Source organism: Colias eurytheme, chromosome 8, assembly GCF_061535395.1.
Source record: "Colias eurytheme isolate Ceu_HAF_F1 chromosome 8, ilColEury1 Martin Lab GWU primary, whole genome shotgun sequence".
Classification (NCBI taxonomy): domain Eukaryota; kingdom Metazoa; phylum Arthropoda; class Insecta; order Lepidoptera; family Pieridae; genus Colias; species Colias eurytheme.
Window position 1 is genome coordinate 8,241,321 of NC_142987.1, and position 21,994 is coordinate 8,263,314.

The window sequence follows — 21,994 nt, forward strand, 5'->3', positions numbered from 1 at the left end:
TACTCAAGACGAAACAGACTTCGACTAAAGTAAAGCAACCACTCTGTATTGGCTCTACGTGGAATCCTTCTATCCTTGTTTTTTAATGGAACATGAGACCTTTATATAAATAAGACCTTAGCAAAGGTATAGTAATCAATGCCAATAAATCATTTAAACCGATGTCTCCAAAATTGAAGGTTCGTAGCGTACATTTCATTGAGTCTTGATACTTAATAGGTTGTGATGCGGCTGCATAAAAAATCCCGACACTCAATTAAGTACAACAAAGGTTGGTGAAAGTGTTACATTCGAATTGCGAATAGTATGTATCTAATTACCTAATTACCTTTGCAAAAATTAATCTGTTACGTGATTACTCTCTCCTCGTGGTTTCTAAACACACATGCTCTCGTGACAAAGTAATTGAACAAATGTACCATCGTGATCATTTTAATAATGAGACAATTTTATTCGTTTTTCTTAGTAATCTTAGCTGTGCCGAATTTAAGCTAGTTTCTTTTGTCTTTGAAGATTAAGGCAAAAGAAAACTTTTGTAAAAAAAATTGAAAGAGTTTTTACTACGTTGAAACTTGAAGTTCAGATTACTTGTTGGTTTAAGGTATCTTTTAAAAATAATTTAGATGAACATGATACTTCTATATATGATAATTCTATATTTTTTGCCAATTGAAATTGAATAGGTACATATTAATACATCACTTAATGCACATATAATTACGAGTGATTTTTAATTCATTAGTTGTCATTTATACTATCGCTTTTAAATTCAGTAAGTGAACTGTACTCTACAGTTATGAGGTTGAAGAAATAAAGAAAACTATCAATACAAGTTTCTCGCAGATTCTTCTCGGTAAAGACATTCAATGTTATCTTACAGTATGAATCATAAACAATTATCTAATTACGTTGACATGAATACAAATTCGTAACAAGTAGTTCGAAATAGTAATAAAAGTAGATGTAAGTTAAAATAATTTTATATAAGTCATATATTTAAATAATAAATTATTGCTTCAAGAGTTAGTTTATCTGTATCGTATCGGTATTGAGTATTGACAAGTGTTAAGTTTCACGATCATGATCTATATTTTGAAAAGCGTAATTAAAATTATAATGCATACATAATTTAAACACATGTAACACCAGACAAGTATCCATTAAAAAAAAAAGTGTGTGCGTGTAACCTTTACGCGCGATTGAAGTAAAACGCACGTGTCAATATAACCTTGTTATTGAATATTATAAAATGTCGCAATTGTCAGAAAATTTATTTTTAATTTACTTATTTTAAAAGTAATAAATAAACAAGTATATTTAGAGATTTTCAAAAAATTTTGCAATTTAAAATACTTAATGTTTTTAAAACTGTTGAATTTTTCATTCACTTTGCTATTCACAATTGATCCGTTTGAAAATTTGAAAATAAATAATCCTAATTGATTATGATATTTGCCACTAGCTGGCGTATAAAGTCAAGAAGCGTGTAGTATATGACATATACTTACAACCAATCAGAATTATTATTTTTAAATGGCGGAAACTACACAGCGTTACTTCCGTCAGAAAAAAAATCTGAGTTACTCCCTAGTCGCGCCTAAAGAAGTTTTACTTCAACAAGTTCTCTACTTTATTATATCTACATAAACAATTACAATTGTTATCATTGCACGATCACATGTACATAAAGATTGTATACAATACGCCATGGTTAGCATTATTATAAGCGTTTAATTGCAACAATTATTTTTCGAGAGTCTTTGTTCACTTATAATGGGGTATCAGGCGTGATAATCTGCAGACAAATCTCGAGATAAGACAGACAAGCGCTACTGTAAGGTCGATGACACCATACAGCTTCACTGAGCGTAATTATTGACTATAAAAATATTAGTATACCAACGTTTGAATGGACGTAACATTGTTTAATATGTTATTACTTATTTCTGTATATGGCGCCGAATCATCACGCGGTTATGCGCATTAAAATTTTTAATCCGAAGAAGGCATTGTTATCCATTATCATTTAAATGACATGTGTTTTTAATAGATGTGTAAGTTATTGTTCTTCTCTGGTTTGCTTTACACGACTAACCAGGCGATATGCAATGATTATGGATGTGTTTTACTGCCTTTAAAATGAAACAAATTTAATTTCTCATATGAAAGAAATTAACGAAAGTACAGAGTCGAATAGCTGTACTGAAACTAAAAAAAAAACAAATAACAAAATATATGAACTCCATATTCCGATTTACCTCATTGTTAATGAATTTAGAAATCCAACATGTGTTAAATATTTAGCGAGACTAACAATGAGTGGCTTTTTCGCAATTAGATCATTAAACAAACATTTACCTCAATAATTTATCCAAAATTCCTTTCAAAGCATCATTAGAAACACCGAGCATGATAATATAATTACACATCTCGATTCTAAAGCGGTCCAGAGTGAATGAACACTAACAGTGTCTATTTTTCTTCACATAAATACGTAAAACAGGATTACACGCACCTGCCATTCCATCTTTAGCTCGATTCGATACCGAAACATTGTGTATGTATGATAGGTTTTGCAGTTTGCCGCGTAAAAGTGAAATGCATTTCCTCAATATTCAGAATTATATAAATGTAACAGCGTATCATTACCGTGTTGTAGAGTGTAAAAAAGATTGGTGACAGGATAGTACGTAAAAAATGTTAAATAAGTGATTAATTATGTATGCCAATGTACATATTATAAGTTCTTCTAAACTCTACTGTTTTAATAACAAATAACAATACCTATGCCTAGAAATCCTATTCCTGTGAAGATAGTATTTTTGTTGCTTTTTTAAACTTCTGAAGTCTGAACTGATTTCGCATTTTTTGTATTTGTACACATTATGTTATGGATCTGGTTTTGATGTAACTGTTTTTCATACTTAACTATAAGTACCTTTTGTCTGTTTAAATTCACAACCTACATAATAATAATTATTATAATATTTTACGTGAATTAAAAAAATAATAACATTAAATACTCTATTCATGCCCTGATTTTTAATGTTAATATGTGAAAGTCGCGATTTTAAATCGCCAAAATTAGTTATAATTATTTTTTATGTTTAATTTATGCACGTAATTAATAAATAAATACCCAACGTGATAAAACTAAAAAGACCTCATTGGCGTGATCCCGATAACGCGCAAAAGATTTACATGCAATAACCATAATTTTTTCTTCCGGCATTAAGTTCTGTCCCCTCGTATAATATTATCAACGGATGATTATAGATTTTCCCAGCGATTGATAAACAGCGACATTATTATAGATACCGTGGGATCGTCCTTTGGAATTATAGGGATATGGTGACTGTAATAGAAGCTAAGCATTGGGAATTGTGTGATAATATTAGCTTATTTACAGGATCTATTGGCACGCCTTGCAATTTTATGCGTATTGAAATGTGAAATAGATGTTGTCTTATTATAATAGTTGAGATATGTGTTATTGGTCATTGACATCAGTGTGATGATATAACTTTCTTCTTATGTAAAAATAGGAAGTAGTAAAGTAAAAATATTTATTAGTGAATAATGTATTTTAAAATTTATGATTTGATTAAATCAATAATATATCAAAAACTCAGTCAATTATGAAAATTTTACTAAAAGAGCCACATTCTTATACGAGAATGATTGCAGATATTTCCTCAACTAACGTTATTTTTATATGCCTGATCAACAAGGATCATAGCGAGGGAAGAGATGAGTCATAAATCGTAATTCTAGTCTATAAAGTCTTAGCAATGCGGCGGCTGATCTCTAGTATTGCTAGTATGTTGTAGTTTGTACGTTTTTTGCGATATAACGATCCCTTGGACAATTCTTTAAATGTTTCTTTAAGATTATAGAATGTAGTAATACTCCTATACCAGTGACTGTTGGTGACTTATGGTTGAGTTTTTCGTCTTCTATCAGACGTAACATTTTCTTGTGTTTGATCATTTGATGTATCTACTTATTTTCCGCGAGTGTTAATCATTTAGAAATTGAAACTATTTAATGGGATTTATATTTTATATAATATCACAAGAATATAATATTTTAAATCAGTTAAAAAAAATAATTTCAAATTTCAATTATATTGGCCTGTACTCGGTACAAAAAAAAATGCAAATTATCCAGATCAAAGTTATGCGGGCAGTTAGGCGGGCATGGTGAATATATTCTTAAGTTTAAACTAAAAAGTTTAACTCATTCAAAAAATAGAAGGAATACAAATTGCTTTATGCTGATGACGCAATCACAATCTACATGCACATCGCGATATGTGTTAGTAAAACAAGAAATACCAGTCCAATGCATTCAATTAATGATTTAATGTATCAGCCACGTCACGTACTTCCTGTAAATAATAAATACGAAATATTAACAAGGAAATAAACGTCACAAAATGTGTAGCGTGCACAAAAGTAATTGACACATAATACGGGCGTGCTATAAGTACTTTCTACAACTGTAACTCAATTGCCGTGCTCGTTTTGACAAATATTTCACACGAAATGGGTGTATAGCATCTTGAACAAATTAATCAATTAATTTAATATGTGATTACAGTAATTGATATCTAGTAAGCGCAATTACATAACCAGTCTGGTTAATAATTGATTTGCATGTGCGCGTGAGAGTTTGTTTGGGTTAAAAATAGTCAATTTTTTAATGGAAGTGCAATTTCAGTCTTCTTCATCTTTAATGAATTTATCGGATATACAGGGTGTAATCGTTGAGTGTGCACAGGCGATTATTCCGTAACTATTGCAGATATCAAAAAACTTTAAACTGATATCGAAAGTACTTAACCTAATGAGTAAAATGGCCATAATAAATTAAAAAAAAAAACGAGAAATATCTAAAAAATTAACATGAAACCCTCCCATACATTTAATATGAGATATGAATATCTCATGCACATTTAATATGAAAAATTATAGCTTTTTCTTACTTTGTTTGGTTTTCTGCTTTAATTACTTCGCAAATTTGAAGGAAAGTTCATTTAGAAATTGTAAATAGAGCTCCTCATTGTATGATGAGGACGTCACTTCGAAAATCTGCTATGGATACAAAATGTATGGGAAATAAAATGTATGGGAGCGTTTAATGTAACATTTTTGGATATTTTTCGTTTTATTTTTGAAAATTTGTTATGGCCATTTTACTCATTAGGTTAAGTACTTTCGATATCAGTTTAAAGATTTTTGATACCTGCAATAGTTACGGAATAATCAGTGGTGCACACTTAACGATTACACCCTGTATAGTCACGTATAGATACGTGGTTTAGTTCTTTTAAAAACAATATTTATTTTACCCACCAAATACGAATTTGCTCCAGTTGTTACTGCATAGGTACTTAATCAGAATGAAAAAGCAAGATCGTCAATGAATTTATAAGAACGAAAAGTTACAATTTATGGGCATAATATGACGTTTTTCAATTTTAGTGAAAAATAACGATCCGTAGCGCACATGAGGTGCCGACTTTCATTATGTCTAAATAATAGCTGATCACATAGTGCAACAACTGCACGGAGTAAGGTCGATCTAAGTGGCTAACAAATAGTAGCTCATAATCCATCATGCGCAGACCCTTCCACAAATGAATCACAATCATAAACTCGTAATCTGACAACGTGATTTTAAAATCAGTAACAAATCTTCAGAGGCCTCTGTAGATGCCTACACACTGTGGGTTATCTTACTACCAACGCTTGCTTTTCATGCTTGCCCACTCTCGTATTAAAAAAAAACAAACGCGAATACTACAATATAACAGTCGATATATTGGCAATACGCTCAGAACAAGGTCACGGCCACACTGCTCATTCACAAGTATGTCACCGCATGACGCTATACAAGCTTGTACAAACCGTATTCGCGATATAGCCTATTAATATTAATGCTATGTCTGAAATAAACCACGCAGCCCGTGTGAACTTAAAATTAAAATATCCGTAACGCGCGCGTGATGCGTTTTATTAAGCGCCTAACTGTGTCGGCCTTGTTATGTTTGGTCCAAATTGGAGCGTTTTTTTGTGAATGACCCGTTTGTCATGCTAATTTAATTGTTAGATTGTTTTTTAAGAATTAATTGAAATTAAGTAATGAAATAAAGGCGCATGAAATGTTTTGGATTTGCACAATAAGTACATGCACGAATACTTTTAAAAGCTGACTGTTCATGTTGTGTAAAAACGCTAATGATATTTAGTCAATACTCAATATCAATCCATTTGAGGTTCCTTACGTTCCTTATTAATATTATTCAAAAGTATATCATACAAAACTGAATTAGTTAAGTACATTTTAAAGATCACACTTTTACTTCGAACTACACATTTTTTTTTTAGTTTGATGCTTAACAGTTACAGATATAATAAAGCAAAACAAATTCCATTTCAACTACACTCAATCATACAACTAAACTCATAAAAAATATGAAAACCGTAAATTGGAAAACTCAATACCTTTGTAAAAGATCATCGCGATTGTAAAGTAAAAAAAGAAATTAAATGTAAAGACGAGATTTGTACCAGCGCATGTTTTTGCTAAATCCAGTGTCGTGCTATTAACTCCACTCAAGTCTCTGTCATCAAGTTTTTCAAGCGAGATTAACGTCTTCATATTTATGTATGCAATACATAACTAATTGGCTCTGTTACACATGTATACAGGGAGTTCATAAAATGCAATTCTTATTAAATGCAAGCGTAAGTAAGTCTGGTTGTCAAATTCTTACTGCAAATTGATCTCTAGAATTTACTTGCTTTTATATTGAGTAGACAGGATTAATAAATAAATTATTAATCGAAAGGAACTGCTTCTGCATTCTTCTTAAAATCTATAGCTATAAACGGAATTAAAAACAAATTTCCTCAAAGCAATTGTCGCATCAAATTTATAGCCGCCTGTATAAATCTAAATTCAAAGTAGTTAAAATAGAAGAAATGCAATTCAGGTGCTAGTTGCATTGTTTATAGCTTAATCTGAACGTACTGATTACTTTATAAACGCTACATCATTGTTGGGGGGTTTAAAGCAATTCAGGGAAGGCAATTTATGTCATTGCTACATACGTGTTTCAAGGAAGGCATCGCGTCTAATAGCCGAGTAATTATTATTGTCTAATTGCAGAGAACGATATTCAGTCTTCACTCGGCCGTATTGGGTCAACGGAGCGTAATCGAGGCTTATAATGTTTAACAATTATTGTGTTAGTTGCTCGATGGTTAGCCACCATTTTGGATCGTATTGGACATTTTTATGTGTAGAAATTTATGGCATTTGTTTTCTTTTTTATCGTAATGTTTAAAGGATGAAGAAACTGATTGCACTTGTGTATGTTGACAGTTGAGGCAATTTATATAACTACAGAGTGATTTCTTGCAACAATATTTTATTTAGACAAAATTTTCATTTTTTTTTAGGTGTTCATTAGGTGAATGAACTCAAATTCAAACAATTTTTTTCATGTAAACTTTAGAATTGAGAAATTCTTTCTATTCTTAAAAAAAATCTCATTTGAAACTAAATATCAAACTTATCGTTTGTAGAGTTGTGTGTAGAGTCAAAATATAAACAATCCGCTAACATTTGGACCACACAAAAGATGAATTAACAAAAACACAGATTTATAATTAACGACGCGTAGAGGAGCGAAGACAGGGCGGAACAATTTTATTGTTAGCGAGGAAACATTCATTTTATCTTGTATTTGCATACGCAGATCTCGTTGTTTGTTTTATGGTTATTGTTTCATTAAAAATGGTAATAACTTAGATATACTGTTCCGAACTGCGCCGTAACAAGTAACAACATTAATAAAGCTTGAAGGTGTTACATCATTATACAGTATACTTTGAACAGAATAATTTTTAAAGGTGTTTACTACCTACAACTTAACATAAATGTGAAGAGATGTAGAGACAATTTCTACACAATATTACTATAAATTAAAAATATTATTATCTTAGTGTGTCATTTGGTATTTTTTATGATTACCTAAATAACATTGCGAGAGCTGAATCTTATATTATGGTTTTCTAAAAAATCTCTAATTTTAAATCGATAGTGAGATTATTCACATTTTGTTTTGTAAACATGTAACTGTATTTCTTATATCGATTGAATTTGAATTTAAATGATTTTACGGTGTTTCTATGACTCAGTATACCCTGTTATGCTAGGTATTTAATAATAAATATTTTGACAATTTATTGAGAATAGCAACGTATATCTAATATCGAAATCGAACAAGTACTTAATTCCATAAATATGCCTACGCAGATAAATAAAAATGATAATTGCTTAATATAATAATATACTTAGGTACTCATTTATTTATTCTTTTTCTAATCAAAACATAAAAATGTTACATTTATTTTATCTTGATCTTTTGTTTTTGGAATGGATTATATCTTATCTATTATTATACAGCTATTAAGTACTGCTCTATTCTATGAGTACGTTAGTACGAAGTAAGTCTTTAAATTTTGTTATAGTTAAATGGAATAATATTCATTGCTATCTTAATAGCTATTATAGAAAGGTTTATAGGAAATCAGTATTCTGATGTTGTACGAGACGACCGAATTTTTCTATTCAGGTGTCTGGGTCGAAACATCTGAGATCATGAATCAACGGTCGAAAGTAAACTTTATTAGTTTTCGTAGGTTTGTTTATTTGCATCTGAGACAATTATTATCAGTAGTTAGAAGTTTTCTCTGGTAAAGTAATTTTTATCTAGTACCTATACCACATCACTTTTAAATTAATTTTTAAATTAATCACACAGTTTATTTGCATAATATATTATGCAATATAGTATCAAAGTGTATTAGTACATACAATTAAATATTTACAAACAATGTTAGTCTTTTTTACGTTTTTCCGAGAAATATTATCAACACCATGGTTATTTTTCTATGATTAGTATCGGTACCTATGTCATAGAATATTCTGTTTATTTAAAACCAATGAATTTGAAACAAGCAATAGACGTTTTATGCGTATGTTCCTACCTAGTTGAAAATATTTGCTTAGTATCTTCTTCTTATATATAAAAATGAATTGCAAAATGTGTTGGTAAGCGCATAACTCGAGAACGGCTGAACCGATTTCGATAATTCTTTTTTTATTATATTCCTTGAAGTACGAGGATGGTTTTTATGTAGAGAAAACGTAAATATGTACCACGGGCGAAGCCGGGGCGGACCGCTAGTTTTAAATATTTATGAGAATCTTAAAAGCTCTTGACTTTTTTTCTTTGAATTATTATTCAAAATATTTAATACCAATTGCTATTAATACTATATTAATATGATATTTATACTCACATTAAAGCTATTTAGTCGAGAAATGATAGTTTAGGTACTGAGCGTAGGATTACTCCAAATTGAATTTGCATTTGTTTCGTGTTATCGAATATTATTTGATATTCGGAAGTCAGAAATATAAATTGTAAAATTATGTATATAGTCCTAACAAAAAAGTGCACTAATGTATACATCAAAATTGCAAGGCGTTACATATAATTAAATTGAAAACATAAGTACCCAAATTTGAGGGCACTTATAAAACTAAATTTGAATACTTAATTATTCAAAATTTACAGTTAAAAAGTAATTATGTACTGTTATTCGAGGCGTGAAGTTTATTTTCTTAGCGAAATATTTAAGTTTGTTGAACTGAGTGTGGTTAATAGAGAAATTGGCGCTCGGTTTTACTTGCACCGTAACAAAATGATTTGTGACTGACATAAAATAATGCATTTATAGACATAATTTTAATGCGTAACTGAACTAGGTACGTGCCTGAAGTTTTTTAGAGTTTGTTATAAAAAAATCATATTTTTTGAGCCGATGAGGCAATCTCGAATGTTTGTTCCATAATCTGTACGCTACTGAAAGAATCTTCATAGAAATAAAGATTTATGTTGGATATATATAAATAATATTGTCTCATTAGCATACCATATACCAAGGTAAATATTGTGTCATTATAATTATATTATCTAAATTTATAAAGGCAATTTCATTAAAAAGTCAACCTGTAGGTATATAACCTATGTGTACCTAGTGAATTCAATTTATGTTAACAGATCGACAATTCACAAGATCCTCCACAGTCCACACATTGAAGCTAAAATTAACGAAAGTGCCATAATCGTATTAGCATATGGTTTTACTGTAAGTTCAAGACCTGTGAAGACTGTAAGGACTTATATAATATTTTCTGTATTTTACAGTTCTTACTAAGCACACCAGTAGCAATTAGAAACATAAGTTTCCTTTCCATTAATGTAGGTTAGTTCAAATTCTTTCTTAAAAATAAATATTTATAATTTTTCAATTAGGTACTTTATAATGTTTTAATTTAAAAATTAAAAAATATAAGGTACTTTGTATACGGTACGGTACTTAATAATTTTTTAATTAAAAAAAACTTTAATAAAAAATTCTCAATGCACCGTAGAGCTAACAATCTCTTTCCTGCCATTAATTCGCATGAAGCAAAATCTCCAAGTTTTCATTGTTTTAGTTGTCTTATTGCCAATTTATTTCGATTGTAACATCGTCCGTTAGCATTGAAGTAAACGAGGCGTTTTATACATTTTGCAACAGCATAGTTAAATAGACAATACTTAATTTTCATATGTTGTCAGTTAACAATTCAACACACACACAATAAAAACTCTTAAAGGTAAACTAGGTTACAAATCGGAGGCCGTGGGTATCTATGCAAGATTTCCCCACTTAAAAAAATGGTTACAAATCCTGAAAAGAGTTACCTATCCAGTAAAATGTAAAAAAATATATTAAAAAAATTATGATAAGGGGAGAAATAAATTCACTAGGTAAACTTGTATCATTTTCATAAAACGAAAATATTATAATAATAGAGGAAAAAATCATGAGAATCTCATACTGAAAGTAAGAATCGATTGAAGTTATTAAACAGCAGTTTAGTACGTCCGTTATGTAATCTAATAGCTCATTAAAATTCCCCAGTCTATGCTTTTATAGTTAATAAGGATTAACTGTGGAGACCGTCTCCTGTTTCCCTTGGGATTTTATTGGAGGAAGGACTTATGGCTCATTATTATACTGTTTAGAGCTACTTGTTTTATTTCTTTCACACGAAAAACCTGAAGACGTGCGTAATAATCGCATTAGTATGTGTCAATGATTGGTTGAATTGCATTAATGGTATAGTTTCTTCACTTGATTTATAATATAAGCTTCGGTCCGTAAGCTTTTAATTATAACTCGCTTCAAAAATAGTGTAGGGACTTGATAAATATAACTACAGAGCTGACATATGCTTGAATCATTCAATTGTAATTCTGATATCTTTAAATACAAAACATTCAAGTTGAATGTTTTGTACAAAACATTCAATATGAATGTTTTGTATTTAAAGATATCAAAATTACAATCTTAAAGCACTTAAAGTAGGTATGTATTTACAAATTGGCTGTCTTTTGATAAATGCTCATTACAATTTCATTTCACCAAATCTTTCGAATGTTTAAAATATTAATGTCCAAATGGCCGACGACATTTCAGTTATTTTGGGAACAATTCAATTATGTAATGAAAGTGAACGGTAATGTTAAGAACGAAATTATTAACTCAATAACGAATGAAATTTATTTTCATTTATTGCTTTGATAACTTTCGTTATGAAAGTTTACATTTTTATTATGATCCTTTATTATATCTACTAATGCGATTATAACGTTACCAACACAATATTTTATTGGGGGAAAGCAAGTAAGATTTAATATTTGAAAATCCTACTGCTAAACTCGCATCCAGCCTCGTGATCAAGTTTTTACTGTTCTTCAAAATTTCTCATATTTTATAAAGCATGTGAATGCTATAAAACAAAATACCAAATTAACTGTTATGTTTGAATAAAAAACATTTTATTTTTGCTCAGTCCGATACTTTATTTTCATGACTTTTATTTTTGCGCATAATTTAGATTAGTTATACAACCAGTACGAAATAACCGCAACACCATACGTTATTTACAATAGTTATTTAAGTTACGGTTAGGTACAGTAAAATCAACACGGAAGGCTTACGACTACAATAAACACGTCGCAAGTTCGTAACCAATCGAGCAATTTGTAATGATAACGGTGCGTCTTAGCTTTGCCTGATTGATATTGAGTATTGCTTTACAGCATAAGCTTAGCAATAAGGCTATTTTTGGTGGAATAAAGTTGGGAACTAATAGTGTTGTAGCTATCGTATACTTATAAATAGCTTGTAAAGCTTTTCCTTTCATGTTTTATATTAGATAGATATCGTTGCGTGTTACTTTGAGTTGGTATTTTTTTAAACTGCGTAAGGTTATTTAATTATTTTGATAAAAAAAGTCTTTTCGCGTTTTTTTCGTACGTCGGGATGAAAAACCTTGAATCGCTTTCAACGTAGATTCCATTTCAACGATGAGTTCACATTTTTTATGAATAATGGTTTAAATTGAAATTGCTAGTTAAGATATCTTAATAATTATGCTATGTAAGTATGTTAAACAAGGTTAAAATGTGTCTTTTAATTGGAGCAATTAAATACAATGTAAATAATTACGTTCGTGATGTAATTGCTACAAGTATTTTTATAAAAAAAATATCTACACTTATTTATACAAGACAACAGTTATATAGAAAATTATAGGTTGCAATTGCATTATTACGTATGTACAGGACCTCAAAAGCATATGAAAATGTGTGAACTTATTCATAATCCATTGGCTACTGATTACAATTCTTATTCATTCACGTATACACCATCCTACTTACCATTTCCAATACATCTCTTTTGCCATACAAGTAGGTACACTAGGTGATAGGTCTGTCGTAAAATTGACTTATTGAAATCAATATTATTGAAATCATAGTGGTCCGTGGTCGTTCACTTTCTCAGCGTTCAAAAATAATTACGCAGGCTAACTAATTGTCGCAAATAGTCTTTAGAATACGTCTCTATTGCCATACAACCATAGAAATCTAAATAACAAGACACATAGAAGTGCTAAAATGTCATAATTCGTATGAAAACCGCTGTCGCCAAAATCAACACATTCAAACCGAAAGCTAAACAGTACACACAAGTAAATTATGCCTTTTATTGGACAGCTTGATTTTAGTGAAAACTAACTTATCTATTAAATTAAGCTTTTGAATATGTATCCTAACGCACGAATTTACGGTTTATTTTAGAATAACATCCCTAAGTATATGAGACTTTTTGCTCCAATACGAACAAACGTGATAATAAGAATGGTCGACTGTGTCATTCATTGTTATTTCGATTACTATGGTGACGCTCGTAATACTTGTAAATATTCTATAATTTTAAGGAAAAACATCATTATTTCTAAAAAAAAATATTTTCCGATGAAATATTATTCCTTTATAAGTATATTTACAACTTGTGGAAGAATTTCCGCAATGGGAATTGCTGAAACACACCATGTATACACTCATACGTCTCCAGAGCAACTGAACAGTGACGAATGCACTGGTGTTGTGCAAATCACCTGAGTGGCGACAAGGTCACGCACGCTTACGACTTCTAGTGTCTTGTTATTTAGATTTCTATGCATACAACTATACTAGGTTTTAAGTCGTAAAAGTGGCTTATTGAAATCAATAGGGTCGTTCACTTTCTCAGCGTTCAAAAATAATTACGCAGGCTAACTAATTGTCGCAAACACGTAATTGCGTATGTGTGCCGTGTAAATAATAACTCTATTCTGCATCCGTGCGGGGTAAATGAACCCATTTTACACATCAATACTCTTGGCCAGTGGTAGTAATGTATGCAAATTCTTAACGCCATCCGCTATGTAAATAGTGTTAAATTTTATTTATATATACGTGCCGTTAACTCAAATTTTGATATGAAATGTGACGCTGATTATTGCGGTGTGTACGCTTAAATAATACGCATTTGAATGTACTGATTTACAAACATATTCCAGTTATAGAAGAATCGATTTTGCATGCACAAAATCATTTAACTTCTGAGGTCATTTGTGAATATTATCACGTGCATTAGGGCTGCCACCAATTTGTCTGTAAGGAATAGTAGATCGATATAGAACATATTATGTATCTACGGTATTTTTCGAGGTAAAATAAAGAGCCTAAGAGTTATATATATATGCAAAATTTATGTTGAATTTTATAAAACATAAAAATACAATAAGTCACAAACAACATGATTAATATTATCTAAAAATTGGCAAAAAATATTACAGGTTTTTGGAATCTTCAACTAGGAAAATATTCATTTAAACATTGGACACCAAACAAAAATTCTAACATTTTCCTGAATTTCCCGCACCTGACAACCCTAGGTACTATTCAACAACGCTTGAACTCAGCAGTGCGGTAGTCCACCGAATACTTATTGCGACTTTTTGCGAATAGATTGCATTGTATTGGATACAACTAAATTCCTACACGTGAGTACTATGTAGAGTGTTAATAATGTAACTTTTCTCACAGCTTACAAAGAGACCAATACTTGTATTGAATGCATAAAATATCTGTAATAGCTTCTGATGAATATAAAACGCATATAAATTTATGAATCTTCTCATTCATTCATTGGGAGAATCACTTAGAATTAAAATAATGTATTTGAAAAAGAAAATGGTTTTGCTTATAATTTTAATCACAAACTAGTTGCCTTTTTAGGAAAGCTTGATATATTTTATGTTGAATCGTTTCCTAACAGAATTTAACTTTTCCTCGTCACTAAGAAAATACCAGGAAATCCTTATGTTTATTTTTCACAGTACGCATTCTGTTCCTAGAAATATTTTATAGTTTATGTTATAATAATATAAGTTATAACAATTATGAATTAACAGCCCTTAAAGTTTTCTAGTTAGGTCTCGATTACAGACCGATAAATAGAATTAATTTAAATGAAAATTACTGTAAAGTAATAAACATCTTGTTTAAGCTTTAAGTTTAAATGAGCTTCGTGAAGTAATTCGTTTAACAAGTGTAGTTAAATAATTAAATTATGTAATTATCTTTATTACTTAAAGTAAAAGAAACAAGTATTATAGAATTAAATATTTAAATAAACGTTTATTCAATAATATATTAATGCGATTTTAAGACATAATCACATGACTAATGATTATAAAAAATGTTTGGTTATTTAAACAGATCATACAAAAAAAAAAAAAAAAAAAAAATTGCCAATCATTCCTTTATTATTAAATAGTGGATATTACCCCTTTTTTCCTTAAAAATACAGATAATTAAGACCGTAAATAGTTATTTAGCTAATTTTCTTATTAATAAGTATGTTACTCATTAATTTCTCACCACTAATAGGTACATATCCCTACTAATATTATAAATGCGAAAGTAACTCTGTCTGTCTGTCTGTTACGCTTTCCTGCTTAAACCTCTCAAACGATTTTGATGAAATTTGGCACAGACAATCTTTAGACCCTGAGAAAGAACAAAGGCTACCTTTTATTGCGAAATATGTACCACGGGCGAAGCCGGGGCGGACCGCTAGTTTACTACATTTCATTGCCAATTTCATCAAGTGATACTTAACCCGCTTAGTACCATTAAAAAACTCAAACGAACACAAGAGCTCTTAGCAAATATTACTCGTGTTTGCGTGTGTACAAACAAACAAAGAGACTATGTCTATAGTCGAGTACGTTAAATTGATTTTAAGATCAACATAAAGCAAATACCGTTAATTATTCTCAAATAGATTAAGTATAAGTTTTTATGTATGTGGCTCTATTAGAGAGTTACTTGTTTTATGTAGTGATTCTCTTTTTTTGTTATAATCACATCAAAGTTATCAAGCTACTACAATAAGAAGGCCCATTAAAACCGACACTAGCGCTTAGCTACTATTATGTATTCTGTGCCGACACCCCCAAAAACAACGTAGGATGTCAATTCTTATCGTATCTTTTTTGTTGTTTTGAGACGCGTAAGTTTTATAATATTTAAAATAAAATAATCATACTTTATGATTCATAGCTTATAAAAGCGTTTAATTGTACTAATACCTTGTATGTTGAAAATGAAAAATTGAATAACATTTTGCGGAGCGAGTAGCTAGCGTATTTATAAATTCAAATGCAATTTATTTGCAATTAGAAGCAAACTTTTTTATCTAATTGCGTCGCACTTGTATTGAATATTTTATGAAAACTATCCAATTTAGCAATTCAATATGACATAATTTTGCATACATGTTTTGGAGTTCCACGTTAATTCCAAACGGACACAAAGCAGGAATTTTCCGGTATTGAAAAAATTTAGACCGGGAGATACTGACACAAAATTTCGAGTCATTTGTATCAGGATGGCGGTTCTACAGGGGTCTTAGTACGCAATGACAAAAAGAAAAACGATGGTGTGAACGCTGGTACCGGCGGCTTAGTCGCGTGGGCGTTAGTCGAACTCGTCGGAAAAATAGCGAAGTCAAACGATTTGTAACACAAAAATTTTAGAATTTACCGATAGCCCATAAAAAAGAAGTAGGCGGTAGTGTCATGCCATACTTTTCCGGTGTGACTTACAGCCCGCCATACCGACGCGAATGTGTTGATTTAAAAAAAACAATTCAACCATTTGTACCAGGCTAACTTTTGCACAGGTAACCATCGTCGTGCAGCCATTTACGAAAATCGCCATGCCATACTTTTCGGACGATTCCAAATGGTCGCCATACCGCCGAAAATCTGCAAATTTTTTTCTTCGCCGAACCATTTGTAACACTCTAATTTTTTTTTTTCAACAACTCCTGAATGATTATACATAGAAGTGTGATAATGCCATACCTGTGGGAGGTGGCGAATGTGTATAAGAATTTTTTTTATTGTATGATTTTATTCGTATTTTGAACGATTTGTAACAGTATGGCATTAATCTTTCCTATAAGTTTGAGGTTCAACAAATATAAATACAAAATTTCAAAGATCTAGGTGGTAGAAATCTTCACTTCTATAAATTAATAATAAATTTATTTATGAAGTATGGCAGCACTTTTTCCCCCTACTAGAAGTATGGCAAATATAATAATGGTCACTTTTTATCAAATACTCTCCAAAAATCCAAATGCAATACTGGTACAAAAAGTTTGGCGAAAAAAAAAATTTTTGCAGATTTTCGGCGGTATGGCGACCATTTGGAATCGTCCGAAAAGTATGGTATGGTGATTTTCGTAAATGGCTACACGACGATGGTTACCTGTGCAAAAGTTAGCCTGGTACAAATGGTTGAATTGTTTTTTTTTAAATCAACACATTTGCGTCTGTATGGCGGGCTGTAAGTCACACCGGAAAAGTATGGCATGACACTACCGCCTACTTCTTTTTATGGGCTATCGGTAAATTCTAAAATTTTTGTGTTACAAATCGTTTGACTTTCGCTATTTTTACGACGAGTTCGACTATCGCCCACGCGACTAAGCCGCCGGTACCAGTGTTCACACCATCGTTTTTCTTTTTGTCATTGCGTACAAAGACCCCTGTAGAACCGCCATCCTGTTACAAATGACTCGAAATTTTGTGTCAGTATCTCCCGGTCTAATTTTAAAAACTATAAATCGCAATTTATTATTGAAATTATTGTGTGTATTCGAATGTATAATTAAAATCTATGAATAAATATATTTATAGAATGAACGCGTGTGCGTGATTTTTATTATAAGCATATATGGCTACAGCTACAACATATAATAGGAGTAATATTTTTATAAACAATTTCTATTTGACTAGAAGTGAAAAGAATTAGAAGAAGGAATAAGATATGGTCGAAATTTTCCATAGCCTCAGATGGAAATACAAGTAAACACAGTCGTGGAAATTAAATATTTACCTATATTTTTTCCTAGAATTAATTGCATGGGTCATTTAAACTAGACTAGTGACCGATATAACTATGTATGTGTCATTATCCTACTAATATTATAAATGCAAAAGTTTGTGAGGATGGATGTATGTGTGTGTGTCAGTGTGTGTTTGTTACTCTTTCACGCAAATACTACTGAACCGATAACAATGAAATTAAGCACACATATTATAGACTCTATAATATAGAGGGTAACTTGGATTAACACATAGGATAGATTTTATCCCGGAAATCTCGCGGGAACGGGAACTATGCGGGTTTTTCTTTGAAAACGTGAGAGAAGCCGCGGGCGGAAAGCTAGTGTTCTATACATCTACCTTGAGTTTACGCATTTTATTTAATACGGTGTTGTGAATTGTCATTGTGGAAATTTGTGGTATAGTATCGTGGTATAATTTATTATAATTATTTGATGTTATGGATATTACATTATCTCTTATAATAAGCTGTTCGTTAGATTGTTGCGCTTTATAAGATAGAGTACCGTTTATTTTATATTGTAGGTAAATTGTATCACATATACTCAGTAACGAGATTACACTAATATATTGTGGTACTAAATTTTATAATAACGAACATACATCATTGATTATTGATATTAATAACTTTTATAGCTTTAATGTAGAGATTGCGATTCGCATTATTTAGATCTCTGAAAACGTTCATCTCAGGGTTTACTTTTTAGGAAACCTATATGGAAAAATGTGTGTAGTGTCTTGTACAGCTTCATATTTTTATTTTCATTACCAATACATATTTTAAATTTTTCTCACATAGCACATATAATATTACGTTAGAAGTGATACCAAAAGATGCCTGTATGTGTATTGTCTAGGTAATTTAACCAATTGCTAAGATCATTTTGTTAGTCGTTATCACGTCATGTAAATCATTTTTGAAGTGAAACTTCTTTATCGGGGTTGGAAAAAAATTTAGTGTAACATTTTTCCCGTTACGCGCCATCTTTTTCTTATCCCTACCACGCGTGATTCGACGTATTTATGTAAAGTTGCATATAGTAAATTATTTTTTGAAAAATAAGGTCATAAAGAAGTTTCACTTCTTACGTGTGTACACTAGTACACGCACACATTTTTTTATTTGAAGTGTCTCCTTTGCGTGCTTAAAGCAACTATATTTTATTAATTAATCCAATTTATTAGTCGGATCTTATGAATGTATAATTTGTAGGATGTTGAGATAAAACTGGATATTATAATCTGGATTATTCCCTTTATGTTAACGAATAGGATTGATTGTAGGCCATGATTGGCCTATAGTTCGAAGATAGTCGAACCCGTTAGTAGGAGAAATCTTTGTTATAGTTGTAAATTATAAGTTAAAACCTATTTACTCTACTTCATATTTAGTAATTTAAATCTTACCAAAATGAAGTTTTTAACACACGTTAGAATTTAAAATTCTCGTTAATCATATGGCTGTATACATTTCGTAGAGAAAGTCAATATACCGAATATAATTATTTGTATGTTCGTCTTTATGCAATTTCTAATTGATTAGTAAAATCATCAAGCATTCATATTAGAGTAATGATAAAATAAATTTAGAAATTGAAAACGTTTTAATGCATTCAAAATTTATTCATGATATTATTTAACCTTTTAACCTGACGTTAAATATGAAACTTCCAATTTCTTTTTGCGGTTTTTGAGTATATGATATATTTCTCATAAATCTTTATAATTGTTAAAACTTACAGACACGGAAATAATATAATCAAAACATCAAGGAACTAATTGTGAACATAAAATTATAAATAAAAAAGTTTCAAGACCATAAAATTAGCCTGTGCAAATCGAATGTGATGATTTAGTCACGATAAAAATATATTTACCCGTGTAATGCGGTTTTTGATTAACGAAATATGAATCATTTAGTCCAAATATTTATAAAAAAATGCTCATGTGAACAAAAAATACCCTTGAATTCTCTTGTGAATTCCCATTTTTGAATGATTCGAAAAACAAAGATTTTGATGAATTGATTATTTTTTCAGTTTTCTGGATTGTCCTCTAAATTTTACAGTATTTTTCATTAAATATTTCCGAAACATCGTATTATTGGAAATTGGAATGTCAATATTAAATCATTCCTCACTTCCCATAAATGAATCCATACAAGGAGCGAATTTCTCCTTTGATTGGATCGCTTAAGCTACTAATTAACGAGGGGTCCATAGTATACACATCATTACCTACTAATATCCAGGATATTAACTATAATTAAACGCAAACAAAATAAACGCTACGCATTCACTTAATACGACCATAAACATGTACTTTCACTGCAGTAATTACTAATTAGTAAAGATACCGGATGCATCAGTCAAAGTTGAAAATGTAATGTCCGGTTGTATTGCTGAATATGCAATTACTTGCTTTTAGTGTTTGATAAATGGATGTCGGAGAAATATTTCTGTTGAATATTGTATTGAATTTTATTGTTTATTAGAACTATATAGTTCCTCGAACAACGATCTGAATATATTTTGTATCTTTTTTATGGTCTGCCTCTCGTGGCTTACTATATTCCGGGCATAGGAATGTGATAGGAACTCACTAGATTAGAATCTTCCAATTGCAAGGGTAAAGTAATTTATAAATATTTAACTCTATAAAATAGTATTTTAATTTATTACTTACACCTGTTAACAAACTGTGTAGGTACATGTGCATAATTTTCATAAAACTATGTTATATAATTTATAGTTTATACACAAATAATAATTATCTTTTTCTGTCATCTCGTTTTCACAGATAATAAATTGTCCGCCTTCATGTAGAGCATAATATTGTTTATAACGTTTGCACAATGTTGCCAGCTGCAGCGTGTAGAAATTTGTTTTGTGTAAATAACGTTTGTATAGACGTCAAAAATAAAATTTATAATATTTATATACTTACACCCATGTTCATACTTTGTTAGTTAAAGATATTACATATGATTTCCGCTCTGGTTGTTTGATAAAGTAGTTTAGTATCAAGTTGTTTCTAAAAACCATTAATTTTATGGTTGTATCTTTATATTATTTCGAAATTGCTTTAGATGTTAGATACGAGAAGAGATGAGAGTTGATAAAATTATTAAAATTTCCGAACAAAAAAATTATGAACTCCGTCTAATAAAATGTAGAGGTGTTTTGCTTATGGTTATTGCATGAAATACATAAAACGATGAGTCTTATTCTATGAATGCATATTTAATTTAAATAATAGTATGAACCAATATTGAATAGGCAATAAACTGAGTATTAGATCTCACATCTTACAACTTGTATTCCTATACGTACACAAATAAAACAAAATATTTGTTTTTCTCTACAATAATCTCTATCTTGGAACTATTGTAAGCATCTCTTTGAAAATGCATTTTCTTTTTTTATTACAAAATTTAGTTTTATTATCCGGGACTCTATTATACAATATTTAACAAAAGACTAATAACCGTCTTTAAAATGTCAGAACTAAACCAAAAAATACGACATAATAAATTATGGCACATCTTTTACTTAATAAAGTTTTATTAAAATCGGTTCTACCAGTGCTGATAACAAACCCAAAAAAAATACTATCTGGGATATACGATATACATAATAAAATGATATCTTTTTTCAAGTCGGTTAAAACAACATTCTAACCATTTGTAAACATTGAGAGGACAGGCCGCACGCAGAGCTAATACCAGTGTCGTATCGTTTAAATGCTCCAGCTTTCTGCCTTATAATATCGGAAACGCGTCAGGTGCAACGAATAATTGTAGTTTACAAACTGCTGACGTTACTTTTACAAACTTGCGACGAATATTGAACATGTTAGGGAAGTTCTATGTTTGTTGTTTATGCTTGAAGGCATGAAATAAAATGTTACTTAATGAATAGGTTCCTTTACGGATGATTGTTGAATAATATTATTTTGTACCTAGTCATCATAGCAGTCAGCCTAGGCATCATAATATTATCCAGTAACATACGTACGTGAACTAGGTATTTTTTTAGGTATTTATTTA

General features: G+C 30.4%; 1 protein-coding gene across 3 annotated transcripts in view; it reads left to right on the forward strand.

The window, feature by feature from the left end:
* The window catches only part of LOC149906667 (uncharacterized), a 60,598-nt gene that overhangs the window by 5,569 nt on the left and 33,035 nt on the right, over positions 1–21,994 (forward strand). The gene's annotated exons all lie outside the window — the stretch shown is intronic.